Here is a 17,464-nt window from a genome sequence, read left to right as displayed (position 1 = left end):
GTCACCAAAAAAGCACAAGTCCTAAAGGAAAAGTTGGATAAATCTATCGCCATGACGTTAAGAACCACTTGTCATAAAAAGGGGTGAGTGAGGAGTCAGCTCAGGAACAGCAAATATATGAGGAATGCAAATCAGTTAAGAAAAAGACCAACAACCTCATGGAAAATTGGGCAAAAGAGGAAAACAGGGCGTTCCCGTCATGGCTCAGTGGTTAACGAACCCAACTAGGAACCACGAGGATGCGGGTTCGATCCCTGGCCTCCATCAGTGGGTTAAGGATCTGGCAGTGCCGTGAACTGTGGTGTAGGTCGCAGACATGGCTTGGATTCTGTGTTGCTGTGGCTGTGGTGTAGGCCAGCAGCTGTAGCTCCAATTTGACCCCTAGCCTGGGAACCTCCATATGCTGCGGGTGTGGCCCTAAAAAGACCAAAAGAAAAAACAAACAAACAAACAAAAAATAGGTATTTCACAGGACTAGAACCCCAAATGGTCCTTTAGCTATTGGAAAGATGCTCTGGAGTCAGTGGGTGGCCAGGCAACAGAAGTGGGTGCTGAGGAAAACCTTTTAATGGCCCCAGACCGGCAAAACCCACAAGGTCTGAGCAACAAGCTCTAGAGCTGTAGGACCTGCCACCCAGTGTGGTGCAGGGGGCAACCAGAATGCCACTTCAGAAAGCCCTCTGCCACCCCCGGGAAAGCTGCCCTTGTTACAGCCACAAAACCACAAAACCCAGGAGGCCGCCCAACATCTGCCGACGGGAGAGAGTGGACATCTCCGTCCCTACAAGACGGCAGAGATGACAGCACCATGTCCCAAACTCCCCATCAAAATGGCTCTGAAAGCAAAAAGCGTTTCTCCCTTTTGGGGGGTAATTTGATTGGTAGCAAAACAAACAGATGCAAAGGCATGAATCACCTGTATTTATTCCACTTTGCATGAACACCCAGATATTCTGATGCAGAAAAATCAACATGCCTGATTACAAGGCGCTGCTCACAGGGATTATACAAAACACAGAGAAATGCGCATTTTGGAAAATTTAATTTAGGGTATAAAATAAATATACACCATGCATCACCTTTGCTCTGAAACAGACCTGGCCCCAAGGGCTCTGGATAAGGGATTGAATTAGGGATTCCATTCCTAAATGGAATCCGTGACAGCCAGGAAAACAAACAAACAAGGCACATACTCCTAAGAGGATACACTCAAAAGCATCCTGACAGAGAGACCCACGTTCCCCTACGTTCATGGCACTGCTGTGCACAAGCGCCAAGGGAACAACCTGAGGCCCAGCGACACTGGACTGGACAAAGACGACGTGGTACATGCAGCCAATGGAATACGACTCGGCCATCAAAAGAAAGAGATAATGCCACTTGCGGCAACACGGATGGACCTAGAGATGATCGGAACGGGTGAGGTCAGTCAGAGAGAGAGAGGCAAATATCACGCGTGGAATCCAGAACATGCCAGAAACCAATCTGTCTACGAAGCAGAAGCAGACGCACAGACATGGAGGACAGCCTCGCGGTCACCACGGGGGCTGGGGCAGGGATGGAGTGGGAAGCCGAGGCGAGCAGATGCTGGATATTATACACGGGGGGGGGGGGACAAATGAGCTCTTACTGTGGGGCACGGGAACAATATTCCATGCTCTGTGAGAAACCGCAATGGAGAAGAATATTTTTAAAAAGAATGTTAAAAAAAAACAAAAAATCACTATTGAGCACTTCAAAAGAAAAAAAACCATCATGAAAGCCAAAGAAGCAGGTCATCAAAGAACCTAGATGCCAAAATCCCACTTACACAAAGTGGGAAGCAGACAAAAGGAAGCTCTGTCTGTGGTATGAAGGCACGGAGCCGCCGTGAGGGGGACCCAGAAGCAGTGCGGGGAGACGGCTCATGGCCAAGGGCCGCGCAGGCCCCCCAAACCGTCCCGGGGTCAGTCCAGCACCTCCCTGATGACTCCAGGACGTGGGAACATAGGGACGGAACCTGCCACTGATGGGCAATGTCCCCCAGTTTAGTCCAGGCCTGGACAGCAGGAGCCCCCAGCTAAGCCACCTGTGCCACTCCGGGTGGGAACAGGCAGGAGCTGTGCCCTTCGCTGCGCCTCCAAGCCCTTTTTCCCACCTTCCCTCGTCCGTACAGGCACCCCACCCCAACCTCACTACTTGAAAGCGAAACCTGTGCCCAACGTGCTCTCCTCACCCTGACCCCCAGATCCAACCAGGCGACTGGTCCAGCCCGTCCACCGCTGCGGGGCTGCCCGACCCATCATCCTCTCCTCACCCCGCTCTCCCCGTGGCAGCTGCATCCCTCAGGACCACAGCGGGGTCCGGGCCGCTCTCCTCCACGCCAGACACCGCCCGGCTCTCACGCTGCTCTACCCTTCCAGGTTAGAGCAGAGGGGTCACCTCCTCCAGGAAGGCCTCCAGGATCACCCGCCCAATTACCCGGGTCCCCTGCATTACTCTCACCACACCCCGTCTGCTGCCTTCGTGGCATTCTCCCAGTTTGGAAAGTTTTCTCTCCTTATTTATTTTCTGTCCCTTTATTTTTCATTTATGCTTTTTAGGGCCACACGTGTGACGTATAGACGTTCCCAGGCTAGGGGCCGAATGAGAGCTGCAGCTGCCAGCCTACGCCACAGCCACGGCCACGCCAGATCCTTAACCCACTAAGCGAGGCCAGGGATCGAACCTGCATCCTCATGGTTACTAGTCGGGTTTGTTACTGCTGAGCCACCATGGGAACTCCTATTTTCTGTCTCTTTAAACAATAAATACGGAAATATCTGTGTTTGCCCCTTTGTGAACCAGGGGCCCAGCAGAGCCGTTATCTGGTAGGAACACAAACACTCTTGAGCTAATGAACCGCTAAGAATAAGGATGAGGTTACCAGGGAACAGAGGGGTTGAGTAACTTGCTTAAGGTGACCCAGTGAGTGAGGGGTAGAGCTGGGGTCTGGGGAAGTGGCCTCCTCCGTGCTGTGCGGCCCTCTCCTGGGCCAGGGATGCTCCACACACCCTGCCCCCCAGCTTTGGTGCCTCACGAAAACCCAAAAGGCCCTGCCCAGCTGGGGACAGGGCCCCAGATGGTCTCCTTCATTGTCTGCCTTTCAGCCGGACTGGCGGGTCAGGAGGTGTCCACGGCGCCCTCTGCTCAGAGGGAGACCCCCGTGCAGGGACACGCGGTGACCCACCCAGACGCGGGTGGCTGCAGTGCTGCTGTGCAGATGGAGGTCAGCGCCCAGCAGACAGGGTCGGGGAAGCAGGAAAAGCACTCAGGCAACTATTTAACCACGTTGTTGGGGGCACTCCCAGGGCTCAGGGGCACTGCTCCTGTCCCCCCCCCTTAATACATGTCCCGAAATGACTCTCCCACCCACGGGGGTGGGGGCTTCAGGGCACCCAGACCAAAGTGGGCAGAGGGAGCACACAACCATGACCTTGGCTGACCTAACGCTCGGGGAAGCGGGGGTGGGGCCCTGCGTGTTCTCGGGGGGCTGTCCTCCTGACCTGAGGGCAGCGGTCACGTCCAGAGGAGGGGGCAGTGGGGCAGGAGGATTATGGGGCCTTGGGAAATTCACCGAGGGGCCAGCACTCCCAGGAGACGGAGCCCCCGAGCCCCCGCCCTGGCTTCCCTGCACCTCTGTCCAGTCCCCGACGTGTTGCTACTCCCTGCCCGCTGGTTTGGACAGTGAGTCCGGGGGCCCTGGGCCGCAGGTGGCCTGGGAGAGGTGGTGCCGGCACCATGGCCTGGGGGGGCGGGGTGCCGTGATCACACTTACTCTGCGGACAAGCACACTGGGCCCAGAAAAGGTCAGGGGTCACTGTGTGAGGATGGTGACAATGACGCTGGCGGGGGTGGGCGTGCCTTCCCTATGCTGCAGGTGTCACGTGGACTGCCACACTGTGCAAATACACAGACACAGAATCTAACACGGTCACACACGGACAAGCGGTCCTGGGCCTGACACCGGGGTGGTGCACACACACACCCCCCCAGTGCACACACACCTGTGCACAGACACCCCCCCCCCAGTGCACACACACACGAGGGCTCCAGGCTTGGTAGCTGGGGCCCGATCTGCAGGCACCCCTGCCGGCAGCACGAGGCTCCTGATGCAGCTGGAGTCTAGATGGGCCTGGGGTGGGGGCGGGGCAGTCAGTGGGGGAGGGGGGCCGGGACGTGGCCTCGGTAGGACCGGCGGGCTGGAGGCCTGCAGCAACCCTCGAGCAGAGGACAACGGGCAGTGCATTTAATTAGGAACAGTGCCCCCACTTTGAGTGCCACTTGCCAACAAGCGCCATCTCGCTACATAAATGCAACCCCTCCCTAACACCGGCCGCTCCAACTCTTGACTTACAGTGAGGGCGCTTCCTGGGGAAGACGTCCTGGTCACACGGCCACACGGCCTTGGTGTGGGCACACCCCGTGAGAAGTGCCACCCCAGGGACAGCTGAGTTCAGCACATCCTGGAGGGCGGGCTGTGTGCCCGCCACACTCCTACGCACCCGGCAAGGGCCCCTCTCGGGGCGGCCCCTCATTACCACTCACTCGTTTTTAGGTCAAACCCTCGACCCTCGGGTTTTCCTAATGGAGCTGCTCTCTCACCTTTGCAGCGATTAGCATTAGCACGTTGGTGGCGCGAGCTCCTGCCGAGTTCTTAATGGCTCGGGGCCTCCAGTAACCTTATTTTTAGCAATTTCCACTCCAATTACTGCTCAGTGAAAGTGCAGACCGATTGGGAACTTTTTTTCCCATCTCATATTTGCTTTCCAAACGGGCGGGTGGAGGCGGAGTGCAAAACCCGACCCCACCATCCCTGGATCTATGGCACAAAACTGAGTGACGGAGGCATATTCCAGCCTATTTCTTTTTCTCTCCTTTTTCTTTTTGCTTTTTCGAGTCGCATCCGTGGCGTATGGAAGTTCCTGGGCTAGGGGTCTGTTAGAGCTGCAGCTGCCGGCCACAGCCACAGCCACAGCCACACGGGATCCGAGGTGCACCTGCGACCTACCCCACAGCTTCCGGTAACGCCCGATCTAAACCCACTAAACAAAGCCAGGGATTGAACCCGCATCCTCATGGTTACTCAGGTTCATTATCACTGAGCCACAACGGGAACTCCCCAGCGCATCTCTTGATGTGCCCCTTCCTGGGGCCAGAGCAGAGAGACCACGGGAGAGGCAAAGGCAAGGGCCCTAAGAGGACAGGCCGGCTGGCTCTGGCTCACAGTCGGCACCGCAGCAGAGCTTAAACCTGGCACCCAAGCCACATTCTTAGTGGAACAGGATTTAAGAGAAATGCACCCGCGGCTCCGGTGCTTTAACTCTCTCCACGTCCCCTGCAGGAAGCAGGGAGTTGCTGGGAGGAAACGCAGGATGGCAACGATTCCTCTGAAATCATTCACTGTGCCTGCCCGCCCTGGAATGAAAAGATGCTATGAAACACCAGCACGCAGGCACTCTGGGGAAAAAACGCCAGGGGGCTTGGTGTCCCCCAATGGGCACGGCAAGATGGGGCTGCTTGTCAGAGCCGTGCTGCCGGGGGGTGGGGGGGGGTGCTCCTTGGCCTGGAGCGTCGGAAGAGTGTTCTGAGCTGCCCCTGCGCCGTCAGAAGCCCTTCTGAAAACGGGCCTGTTCCACTAGAAACCACCTGCACACTCCTTCCTGGGACCAAGGGCCTCACGGAAACAGCAGGAGCGCCTCCAGCCACTTCCTGCCTCAGTGCCTTTGCGCCCCAGCCCTCCCCCACCTCTTCCGTCTAAGAGACGCCGACCCGCTCTCTTCAAATCCCACAGCCTTAATGTGCACGCGCATTGCACGGGATCTTGTCAGAATCCAGAGTGGATCCAGCAGGTACTGGGGTCGGGGGTGGGCCGAGTCTCGCATTTGTTTTTGTTTTTGTTTTTTTTTTGCTTTTGAGGGCTGCATCTGCAGCATATGGAGGTTCCCAGGCTAGGGGTCGAATTGGAGCTGCAGCTGCCAGCCTCCACCACAGCCATAGCAATGCCAGATCCTTAACCCACTGAGCGAGGCCAGGAATTGAACTCGCATCCTCATGGATACTAGTTGGGTTCTTAACCTGCTGAGCCACAACGGGAACTCTGGGTCCCACATTTCTAAGTCTGCGGGGTGATGCTGAAGCTGCTGGCCCAGGGCCATGTCTGGAGTCTGACGGTCTGGAGCCCCGGCTACGCCAGGCCTGCAAACATCCTCGTGTGCCACAGACCACACGACGCCACAATGACCTACGACACGCCAGACCCCCGTTCAGCCCTTGAGGGCCAGGTTCGTGTCCTGGCCGCCGCTCTGATCCCTGGGACGCAGCCAGGGCTGGGAGGTGGCCAGGCAGAGTCAGGGGGAGCCGACCTCTTTTGTTCCCAGGTCACGGGCGCCCCGGCCTGGGTCCCTGCCACTGGGTCAGGCAAGCAGCAGATGCCAGGAGGAGGACCGGGCCGCATCCTGGGACAGCTTTGTGCGCCCAGTGTTCTCGGCCCTGGACTCGGCTCTGGAGACATGCAAGGTTCGGCGCCTGGCTTGTGCCCTCCAGGCCGTGCCACGACACCTGAGTTTCAGCTCTGAGATGACACATCTGGGGTGGTGGGCATGGCCGGCGAGGGCACAGGCTCCCGTCCGGCCTCTCCACGGAGACGGGGTCAGAGGGACTCTCAAATCGCCACTAGGACCTGAGTTCCCTCAGAGGGAAGTGACGCGCCTGGAAGCATCCAGCTGCATCCTCAAGGATCAGAGCCCTCTGCCAGCCCGAAAAGAAGGGGCCCGGGCTCCAACTGTCCCTTGCCCAGGTACCGTACCACCGGCCTGGAGAGATTCTGAAGAATGAAGTGTTCACCAGGCCAGGCCTCCCTGGAAAGTCAGAGGTGCCAATTGGCAGATGCCAAGAACCCAGGGACCCCTCCCGGTGACCGCCCCCCTCAACCCCCGAGAACTCTCACTCGATGGGCCCTCTGGTCCTAGGACCTCTCAGCAAAGCCTGCAGCCACCAGGGGACTGAGCGGGTTGGCCTGGAGGAAGGACAAATGTCCCTCACGCTCCCCTGTCCTGTCTAAGGGGGAGGTGGCGCCTGGGACCTGCCTCCACACCAGTGACCAGGCACTGGCCAGTGCTTTGTTTGGAAGCGGCAGTGCTGTCTGGCCCCGGGCTGGCCTGTCCCTTAGGGAGCCATCCATAGAGCCAGGGCGGGAGGGCCCGGCCGGCTGGGTCAGGAGGAGACAGCGCTGAACCCTCTCTTAGAAAGAAGAATCCATTTCTGGTTCCGTCCTTGGGGGCAGGGTGAGCAGGTGCTTGCTGTCGGCTTGACTTTGACCAGAGAGGCTGGGTGGCTCCCCCAGGGTCACCCAGGAAAGGCAGCATCCGGTCTCCGGACCACCTCACACCTCTTTTTCGTGCCTCCCTTTGTGAGAGGAGCTGGTTTTTCAGCCACGGGTTGGGCTGCCTGACGATTCACTTAGATGGACAGAGAGCCACCTGGGGACGGTAACTGACCCTCAGAAATCCCAGCCCCGGGGAGGGGCCCACAGGCCTGAGCGGCGGGCCAGCTTCAACCGCAGCCTGTAACTCAGAGCCGGGAGCTCGGGTGGGTCACGGCACAGCACAGAATGTCACTCGCCAGTCAGTTCTGCAAGGATCAGGTCCCCAGCCACTGCCGTCAGTGGCCAAGAGCGCACCCGAGAGAGTCCAGGAAGAAGGGCAGGAGGGGGGACGCCGGGGTTTGGGAAAACAGGCCGCACGGGCCCTTCGGTAGTTACAGTTCAGGAAACATTTTTTATGCACGTGCATTCTCGCATCCTCCCATACTTGGCGAGGCCCTGAAACCATCCACGGAGCTGTCTGTCCCTCGCGACCAGCAGCAACCTTCCCCGGAGCCGCGGGCCTGACCGCACGCACCCCCCGCGCCAAAGTCACTCTACTGCCCCCCGCCCACCGGTTCGGAGCCGTTCCTCGGAGCTGTCTGAGAGCTGCCCCCAGGCCACAGTCCTCAGTAAGACGCCCTCAAACTGTGCTTTCTATTTCAGTCCAGGCCACCCAGGCTTTCTCCGAGCCGCAGTTTCTCCACCTCTAAAATGGGTAAAATACGGGCCCAGTGGGACAGGTGAGGCCCAGCCTGTGCTCAGCGGAGGGGTGAGGGCTGCTCTGTCTCGTCCCACTGGCCACATCCCCAGCCGGTCAGCAAGGGGACACTGCTCGGCCCCAGCCTCTCTGTACAGGACTTGGCTCCCTACCCAGCCACCCGGACGCAGGCCCAGGCTCACAGAGACCCGGTCACCGTGGCAGGTGGATCTTAGTTAGTCTCTGTTTACAGCAGATGAGAGAATCTGATCTCAAATTACAAAGCACTCAGCTCGGTGGGGTTTATCTTGGTGGGCTATAAATAACCCTCCCAACACAGACCCCAGGAATCCTCTGGAAGGAAGCGGCCTGGTTTTGAATACGAGATAATACAAACACCAATTGATGCTAGCCAGTTTCACTGTTTGGAGAGGAGGCTTGCTTCTCGGCAGGCAGCTGTGGTCAGTGGGTCTCCACGGAGGAAACCCTGCCCAGCAAAGGGCAGTGGCCGGCCCGAGAGGGGCCTGGGTCTGCTCGCTCCTCAGCCCTCTGCCCCAGGGGCAGGCCAGGCTCAGAGAGCATTTACTGTACAAAAGCAAAGGAAATGAAAGGGCATCTGGACTGCCCCCCCCCTTTTGGTCTTTTCTAGGGCCACACCCATGGCATATGGATGTTCCCAGGCTAGGGGTCCAATTGGAGCTGTAGCCACCAGCCCGCACCACAGCCACAGCAAGGAGGAATCCAAGCCGCATCTGCAATCTACACCACAGGTCATGGCAACACCGGATCCTTAACCCACTGAGCGACGCCAGGGATCGAACTTGCAACCTCATGGTTCTTAGTCAGATACGTTAACCACTGAGCCACGATGGGAACTCCTGGACTGCCTTTGAAGGAGGACACCTTCCAAAAGAAGGAGGCGGAGGGGAGCCTGGGGGACTCGGCTTCGGGGGCAGGGGGCGTGAGATCCCCAAAGGCTGCTGACTCTGTTCATGCTGGGCCCCAGAGACGGAAGTGAGGGCGGGAAACCCAGTGATGGGTAGAGTTGGGCTGGCGGGTCTGCAGTAAGTTAACCCAGAGTCACCCTAGGACCCGGGGCCCCACTTTGGGGATGCACCCCAAAGAACCAAAAACAGGGGTCCCACCACGCTCGTATCACGTGTTCAGAGCTGCACTGTTCCCAGCCGCCAGGAGGAGGGAACAGCCCCACGTCCGTCAGCAGAGGGACGAGCAGCAGAAGAGCGCTGTTCACACGGAGGACCCACGCTGGGCCCCGAAAAGGAACGAGGCGCCAGCACACGCGACCCGGCGGATGAACCGTGAAACCATTCTGCTCAGGGGCAGAAGCCAGACACGGAAGGCCAACCCTGGGAAACGTCCCAGATGGGGAAATCCAGAGAGCCAGACACCAGACTGGGGGTTGTCAGGAGCTGGGCGAGGGGCACTGCTTCATGGGAAGGGGCCCCGAGAAGGTTCTGGAGCTAAATGGTACCACAGAGCTGTCCACCTGCAAATGGCTAAAACGGCAACTTCTGGGTGATATGTGTTTTACCACAATTTGTCCTTTTTTTTGTTTTTGCTTTTTAGGGCCACATCCGCAGCATATGGAGGTTCCCAGGCTAGGGGAGGCATTGGAGCTGCAGCTGCTGGCCTACACTGCAGCCACAGCCACATGGGATCCTTAACCCACAAAGGATCAAACCCACGTCTTCATGGATACCAGTTAGGTTCATTACCCCTGAGCCACAAAGGGAACTCCTATTTTACCACCATTTAAAAAAACACATTGATGGGGCCAACAAGGGCCCTGGGGGGCTTCATTGCCTCCGAAAGCCCATCGGCTCAGGCAGTCCTTAGATGCGGTCTGCCTCTTACACAGAGAGCTCTGCACTCACCCTCCAGGCCCCTCCTGCAAGCCTGACTGGCAAAGAATGGCTCCGCACGTGAGCCTGACTTGATGCTATTATGCACGGGCTGGGGGGCCTGTGGGGTGGCAGAAGTCGTGCCCTGGGACCTGGGGCCAGTCCCCGCCGGGGTGGAGCCTCAGGCTTTGCAAATGCAAACCCAGAAGCGTGAAACAGGCCCCAAGACTTCCCTTGGTTCACGCATCCCCGAGGGTTTCTCAAGCCGGCTGCATCCGCAGAGCCAGCGCTCATCTTCCATTTGAGGTTAATGAAAGGAAGTTAACCGCCAGCCCGAGCTGTCGCCGGGAGCCAGCGGATGGGACAGGTCCGGAGCGTTTCGAGGGAGCGGCTGCGACTTTAGGCCAGGCAGAAACATGACACGGGGCTGGCACGCACGGGGGACCCGGCAGCGCTGCCAGCTCCTTGGCTTTCTGAATATTTAAAGCGGCTCTTAGACCTCAGGGCTCGCGGAAGGACCCATGGGGATATGCAGGCCTTGTGCCAAGAGTGACTGAAATCTCAGCTTCCGACGCCCTGATTTTGAAAAACAAATGGTCCTTTCCAGATGCACGCTGCTTTCCAAACGGAACCCTGGGAAGGGTGCTGAGCCTGTCGCCATAGTGACTAATAGGCAATCTTTGGGCTTCCAGATTTCTATCACCCGAGACCTGCTTGCCCCCAAGCGCCGAGGCTTTGGAATTGATTAGAAGCAGCATCCTTTTCAAGAGAGCTCTGGGGACCTCAAATCAAATGAAGACGCTCCCTCCCGGGGCCGGTGCTGAAACTGTGCAGGAGAGGGCTCGGTGGCAGACACCCTCGAGGGAAAGTTCCCAAACGTGGCAAAGGGCACGTTCACAGTGCTGTGGGCTTGGGTCCCGCGCTGCGGTGGGGACGATGACGGGCCGGGGCGGGTCCCGACGGTCCAAGCAGAACCCCCAGCCGCCCGCACCCTGCCCTTCCCCGCACACACCCCACCCCCCGTCCTGGGGCATGTGGGACCACCACCCACCACCCGCAGTTCGTCCTCAGCGGGCCCCCGCACCGCTGGGCACAGGGACAGCGGAGAGAGAAGACTTTGGGTCTGAGGACGCTTCTGCATTCGTTTTTCCTCCCAGGCTTTACTTCGGCGCAGCCTCACACGCGGCTTGGAAGGGCTACGGACCCCCGGGGGGCGGGGCGCTGTGGGCCGGGGGCGCTCCGGGCGGGGCGGCCTGGGGAGGGGTCCCCTGAGATGCCTTTATGCCTTTAGCTATTTAGGGACATTTTCTAGGCAGCCTGGCACTCAGAAGGAGCCCCCCAGAAGAGAATTTTAGAAAACTGTCTTCACCTCCACTGAAAATGGGGGAAAAAGGGCAATTTTCAGTTCTTCTGCCAGGTACTCAGGATCTCGAAACTAGGCTACTGCTGAACAGGAGCCAGGAGCCACATCCCAAACCCCTGCACGCCGCCAAGAACGCAGCCCTCGGAGGACAGGGCACGTGAGCACTGGGACCACCCTGGGGGGGTGTCCTGCTCAGCATCTGAGGATGCGGCTGGGCGTGACGGGCGCTGGGGGGCCACTGGTAACTCCTGCCTGGGAATCCTGGGCTCCACACTGGTGGAGGGGGAAGCTTCTGGAACATGCGAGGCGGGGCTGGTGAGGACAACACAGGGAGCCGTGGAAACCCACCCACAACGTATACACACACACAATGTACACACACCCACAACGCACACACACGCAGAACACAACACACACACATGCACACAACATACATACACAATGTACACACATGCACACAACACACACACAACATACACACACGCACACATACACAGGTATGCACACAACGTACATGCATGCACACAACGTACATGCACACGCAACGTACATGCACACACAATGTATACACATGCACACACATACACACCCCGGTTTTGGCGGCACAATTCAAGACTGTGGCAGATAGGTCAGCCCCTGCATCCAGCTGGCTGGCACCACCAGGCGGGGCCTCAGGCGAGAGCAGGATGGCCTGGAAGATGTGCCAGGGGAACCAGATCCAGGGGCTGCCCTTCCACGGAGCCCCGGCCGCCCACCCCTCCTGTTGGGCACTCGGGGAGTCCTCACAGGGCCCTGCCCAGGTGCTCCCCGGGCTTCATGGCCAGCTCTGCAGATTCCCACCCCGCCTCTTGGGCCAGAAGCCCCTCAACGCAAGGAGCCCAGGCAGCAGCCCTGGAGGGCGGGTGGGTCCCTGAGCACCAGCCCCAGCAGGAGCTAAGGGCACGCAGGAAAGGGCCACACAGCTCACCTGCAACTTCTGAGATGTTCACCCACTGCTTGGACGCATCCCCGCGGAAAGGGCAACGAGACGGGTGCAAATGTGAGCTTGGGACCCCCGGTCCTGGGGCCCTGCCCGTCTCCCCACCACCACGACCAGAGCCATCCATTCAGTTCCAGGGGACCAGGGAGAAGCCAGGCTGGCCTCCCCTCTCATGCCCATCCGCGGCCACTCCAACGCTTTTCTTTATTTACACACATACGTATGTACGGCCTCGAGGATTTTTCTCCCTTTTTTTTTTTTTCCCTTTTTAGGGCATATGGAAGTTCCTGAGCTAGGAGTCAAATCAGGCTGTGGCCGCCGGCCTACACCACAGCCACAGCAATGCCAGACCCAAGTCGCGCCTGCAACCTACACCACGGCTCAAAGCAATGCCAGATCCTTAATCCACTGAGCGAGGCCAGGGATCAAACCTGCATCCTCACGGACACTCTGTCAGGTTCTTAACCTGCTGAGCCATTATGGGAACTCCTTTCTCCTTCTTTATATGATCGTAAATGTGTTTAGGGAGTTCCCACTGTGGCGCAGTGGAGATGAATCTGACTAGTATCCACGAGGACGCGGGTTTGATTCCTGGCCTCGCTTAGCGGGTTAAAGATCTGGCGTTGCTGTGAGTTGCAGCGCAGGTCACAGATATGGCCCTGATGCTGTGTGGCTGTGGCCGTGGTGGAGGCCAGCAGCTACAGCTCACATGCGACCCCTAGCCTGGGAACCTCCATATGCTGCGGGTATGGCCCTAAAAAGACAAAACCTCAACAAAACCTCAGGACTGCGGAGGCCACCAGACCCCTCTCCGCGGCCACCCCCGTCTGCCTCCCCAAAGCCACTGGGCTCCTTCCGTTTGCGTTTCAGCTCTGGCTCTTCCCTCTGGTGCCACCCCCTGTTCCCAGCCCCCGGGTGACCCATGGATGCAGCCTGCCTCCTTTTTAGGGACCTTTGCATGAACCGTCTCCTACTTTACGCGTCCCCTAGAGCTTCAAGTTTTCACGCCGCCCTGATCCGGAGACTCATCTGTGCTGCCGGGCTTGGCCGACATCCATGCATTTTCCCATGTCTCGTGCCCCTCATACGAACGCGTCGGCTTCCCGGTCGTTTTTCTTACTGACGGACACACATGCATCATATTCCCAATTTCCTGGCACCGTGAGCCGAGCGGCTCGGAACCTTCTTGTGTGTGTCCCCTGGCGCTCCTGTGCGCGTCTGGGTGTGTCTGTGTCACAGAGTGAACCGCTGGCTCTTACAGCCGGTGTGTTTTCAGTTCTGGTGGGCGATCACAACTCTTTGCCCAGAGACCCTGCAACGTGGGGTCTTTGGCATGTATTTTTTCGTGAAACAAAGTGCTGAAACCAGGAGTTCCCACAGTGGCTCAGCGGCAACGAACCTGTGAGGACCGTGAGGACCTGGGTTCCCTGGCCTCACTCAGTGGGTCAGGGGTCTGGCATGGTCGTGAGCTATGTGGTGAGGGTGCAGCCGAGGCTCGGATCCCACACTGCTGGGGCTGTGCTGTAGGCCGGCGGCGACAGCTCTGATTTAACCCCTAGCCTGGGAACCTCCACATGCTGTGCGTGTGGCCCTCAAGAGACAAAAGACAGACGGAAAAACCAAAGTGTTGCAACCAGAAAAGACTCTGAAAGGCCTGGCTTTGTGGGGCGGTGCTGTGGGTGTGTGGGTTGAGACGGGTCCCTAGAAAGATACGCTCGAGTGCCATCTCTCAGAACCGGCCCGTGGCTGCATTTCGAAACCAGGTCTCCGCAGATATAACGTCTCCTACTCCTGTTGTGTTCCCACCAATTTCTCCTTTTACGTCTGTTGGTATCTGATGAGGCATCTGGGTGCGCCTACATCAGGGGCATATATATTGACGATCATAATACCTCTCCTTGAATGGATCCTTTCATCATTAAATACTGTCCTTTTTTGTCTTTCTTTATGGCCTTCGTTTTAAAGCCTATTTTGTCTGATACAAGGATTGCAACTCCTGCTCTCCTGTCTTGCCCATTGGCATGAAATATCTTTCCCCCTCCCCGCCTTTCAATCTATGTGTGTCCTTTGCCCTAAGGTGATGCAGCTGTAATTAAGATGTAAGTAGGATGAGGTAGTCCTGGTTGCGGGTGGCCGCTTCCTCCAAGAGGACTCTTCCTGTAAGAAGAGGGAGACGTGGACACAGATGGAGACGGAGGAGGAAGCCCAAGGGGCTTCGGAGGCTGAGTAGGGAGGCAGCTGCGAGCTTAGGAAGGGACGGCCGGGAAGCCTCCTCCCCTGGAGCCTCAGGCGTGCAGCCCCTGAAACCTGGACTTGGGATTCCAGCATCCAGAGCAATGAGACAATGCATTTCTGTTGTTTGAAGCCCCCAACTTGTGGGGCTTGGTTATAGCTGCCCTGAGACATGCATGCAAGCGGCAGCCAGGTCCTCCTCCCGCCTGCCCTGCAGCCCAGCCGTGGTCAGGTGACCAAACAGGTCTCTGGTCTGTCACCATGACAGCAAGGATGACCAAACCCCTCCACAGAGCCACAGGATCTGCAAGTGCCCTGAGCACTGGAATTCGTCTCTACACAGCTCCGCAGTCACCTGCCTCTTAGCAGCAGGAAGGATGGCCTTTCCCATCCTTGTGCTTAGAGGCTTCCGAGAGGGGAGAGGAAGCGGGCAGCCGACCAGCTCCTGGAGGGGAACTGCGGTCCTGAGGGTTTGATGAGGCAGGAGGAAGGAAAGAAAACCTGCCTGCTTCGATCCACATGGTGCGTGGAACCGTTCACCCTGCACCACGTGGAGCGCTTCACGACCTGGTCTTCAGGGGGCGTGACGTTCTCGGCCCTCCTCCGAGCCCCTGTCGGTGGGGCAGCCAGGCCTGAGCATCTCTGCCTGTGGCAGCCCCTCCTGTCCTCCCTGGTGACAGCTGGCCTGTCTGGTTCTGGAGTTGGTACAAGCAGACCGCCCGCCCACAGGGCTCAGCTTCGCGGGCGTCAGGGAGGTCTCTGCTCCCCGCCTCTCTGGCTCCCTCTCTGGCTCCCCCTTGGGTCAGTGGTGACGTGAGGGTGAGTGAAAGATCTACCGGTGCCCATTCGAGCCCAACGCGCATCTCAGGATAAAGGACAAGGAGGGGGTCAGAGCTGCGCCAGGATTCTGTCCGCATCTCCCCAGGTCGAGCCCCCTGGAAGCGCCACTGCCGTAGGGCAGGATGGTTAAAAGGCGGCACTTTGATAGGATTCAACCTAACAGACCACTTGATCCAGAGCTCCTGCTCCAAGAAAGAGTCACCGCAGTGGGCAGGAGGCCCCTCACTGCCCACCGTTGTGGACGGACCCTTGGTGACCCTACGTGGGGATAAACACTGTCAGACTCAGGGGTGGGCTCGGGGGACCCACAGAGGAGGCCGTCCCCAGCCAGGGAGGGGTGAGCCCAGGGGAGAAATAACAGCATTAGCAGGAGAGGCGGGATGGTGCCCGGAGGCAGAGGTGGAGGGAGGAGGGGATGGGAGGCAGGAGCGGGACGGGAGGTGGGGCTGGGCGCTGTTTCCTAAAGGCCGGGACCTGGTCCCCAGTGCCCAGCTCCGGGTCCTGAGCAAGTCCTTCCAGGTCAACACGTTACACCTGAGGAGGGGGCGCGGGGCTGCTGGGACGGAGGCTGGGATGTGTTTCCAAGCCCAGGAGGCCCCGGGCCTGGCTGTGTCCTGGGGGGCGGGGAGGGTCTTCCGCCAAGCCCACCACCTGACACAGCCCACATGAGTGCCTCATGAGTGTCCACCTACAGGCAAACGGGATGCCACACATGCCAGCATGAAAGCAGGATGCCAGACGTCACCTGCAAAGGCCAGAGTTTAGATATTTGAGGGCCAGAGTCACATATGCGTCTGTCTGCTTGTTTACAAACTTTTTAAGGGCTGCACTGCAGCACGTGGGAGTTCCCAGGCTAGGGGTCAAATCGGAGCTAAAGCTGCTGGCCTACAGCACACCCACAGCAACGCCAGATCCAAGCCGCATCTGTGACCTACACCACAGCTCACAGCAATGCCAGATCCTTAACCCACTGAGAGAGGCCAGGGATTGAACCTGTGTCCTCATGGAGCCTAGTTGGGCTCTTCACCTGCTGAGCCACAACAGGAACTCCTATAAGCCTTTAAACATGGAAGAACCTGTCGTCTTGAAGGGTGAACCAAAACAGCTGTTGGAACATGTTTGGCCATTGTTCGCCAAACTTGCCAGAAAGAGAGAGAACTCTAAAAAGCCAGGTCACGAAGCCCCTCTGAGTGGACGGCCAAAGCCGGGGGTGGTGGGGACAAACCACACATGTTTGCAGGTTAGGATGCAAATCCAGTTTGGAGCTTCCTGGGGGGCCATGTGAAAAGGGACGCATCACCTCTAAAACCAGAGGCGACCCGTCAAGTTTCCAGGACCCACATGCCCTGGAGCCAGTTCAAGTTCAGGGTGAATCTGGAGAGGGCAGCAGGAACGGAGGCTGGACGTGCACTGCCGGGGTGGGCTCTGCCGCCAGCAAATGTGGCCAAAGCCTGAGAACAGGATTTCCTGAATCACGCCTGCCATACCGGGCACGTGGGAATTTGAGCAGTGACGAGGTGATTTTAACTCGGCGGTAACAGCGACTGGCATGGAGCAGGCCATTTCAAACGGTGCAAATGACCCAGAGAAGTCCCTGGGCTCTGCGACTCGGGTCCCCGGGTTAACAGGCCCTCTCATTCCGCCTCGCTCTCCGAGGACAGGGCCGAGGGATGCCTGGGCAGTCCTCCCCCAGAATCCCGTGAGCCGCAGGGCCCCGTATCCCAACCCCAGGCCTGGGGGACTGAGTAATGACGTCACAGAACACAAGTCTGGCGGCTTAGAGAAGAATTCCGAGGCCTGCAGCTCACGAGTATCCTGATCCCGCGTAACGGGCATCAAACTTCTGGGTTCCATCAGCCCACGTCTAAACACCGACACCCTGCGGAGGCTTCAGGGGAGGGTCTTCCTGCCTCTCCCGGATCCAGGGGGCTCCAGGCGCCCCTGGCTTGTGGCTGAGTCCCTCCATCTCTGCCTGGTCTCCTCCTCTCCTGTAATCAAACCTCCCTCTAGTAGGGACGCTTGCCATGGCCCTGGGCTCACGTGGAAAATCCAGGATAATCTTCCCGTCTAAAGATCCTTAACTCCGTGACCTGTACCCAGTCCCCTC

General features: G+C 58.4%; 1 protein-coding gene across 19 annotated transcripts in view; it reads right to left on the bottom strand.

Moving 5' to 3' along the window:
* Nucleotides 1-17,464, bottom strand: part of SHANK2 (SH3 and multiple ankyrin repeat domains 2) — a 513,576-nt gene that overhangs the window by 94,902 nt on the left and 401,210 nt on the right. The gene's annotated exons all lie outside the window — the stretch shown is intronic.

This window comes from Sus scrofa, chromosome 2 (genome assembly GCF_054392235.1).
Source record: "Sus scrofa isolate SSC_HxYL_T2T_F1_AM1 chromosome 2, Sscrofa_HxYL_maternal_Yorkshire_Landrace_v2.0, whole genome shotgun sequence".
Taxonomy (NCBI): domain Eukaryota; kingdom Metazoa; phylum Chordata; class Mammalia; order Artiodactyla; family Suidae; genus Sus; species Sus scrofa.
Note: the sequence above shows the minus strand (reverse complement) of the source record. Positions and strands in the feature narration are given on the sequence as shown.